The sequence below is a fragment of the Trachymyrmex septentrionalis genome, unplaced genomic scaffold, assembly GCF_001594115.1.
Source record: "Trachymyrmex septentrionalis isolate Tsep2-gDNA-1 unplaced genomic scaffold, Tsep1.0 scaffold37, whole genome shotgun sequence".
NCBI lineage: Eukaryota > Metazoa > Arthropoda > Insecta > Hymenoptera > Formicidae > Trachymyrmex > Trachymyrmex septentrionalis.
This window is the reverse complement of record NW_017305536.1, coordinates 5314968-5315852: the sequence shown is the minus strand read 5'-3', so window position 1 is coordinate 5315852 and position 885 is coordinate 5314968. Positions and strand designations below refer to the sequence as shown.

Here is an 885-nt window from a genome sequence, read left to right as displayed (position 1 = left end):
AAAATCGTGACGATCCGATGGTCGAAAAAAAGAGTTGCGGTATTACCATACATATGTACATATATCGCTATGTCGCTTTTTCATCTTTCTGGAAGTAAAACTGCCGTCGCGCATGAAAAGCTCAACCGTAGTCGTCAGAATTTATGAAATACGGGAAAACAACGAGAAGAGCTAGCCATTTATTTAGGATATCATTCATTCGTGATGCGTGTTATCCATGCATCGTGTTTACGCACGTCGTGACTGATACGATACGTACGTGCTCTCGAATTTCCGCTTTGAGGCGTGTTGACATTTAACCGCGACGTCGACAGTATTCAGTGATATCAATAGTATGCCATTTCATTTTGATGCAGATTTTCCGATCATCGAGAACGCATGATCTTTCGACTCATTACAGGTTTCCGCTTCGCGATAATATCATATCTTTGCACGAAAATATAACAATCATGAGAGATGAATGAGAGAACTTTGCTCCATTATGGTAAAAGTCCGCATCAAATAATTCATGTTAGAATTTAGGATAGAATTTTATAATCTTATACAAAAAGGACGGTTTGATAAAACTATCTAAAAATTCAGCTAGATATAGGAAAATAATTTTGTTACACCATCAAAATAATTATGTAGGGTACACAAGTAGAGAGAGGTTGATAGAATGTCAAAACTTTGTATAGTGTTGCTCATCACGCTTAGTATTATTAAACATTATTGTATAATAATTACGAAATATTCTATAGAAAGAATAATTAAGCGGATAAGTAAAAAATCCAAGATAAAAATAGAACGTCTTATATAATTATTTTGATAATTCAACAAAATTATTTTCAGATTTATAAATTTTTAGATAGTTTAGCAAAACCGTTCTTTTCATATGATATTGTA

General features: G+C 33.1%; 1 protein-coding gene across 1 annotated transcript in view; it reads right to left on the bottom strand.

Moving 5' to 3' along the window:
• LOC108750401 overlaps positions 1 to 885 on the bottom strand; it is a 35650-nt gene that overhangs the window by 8646 nt on the left and 26119 nt on the right. The gene's annotated exons all lie outside the window — the stretch shown is intronic.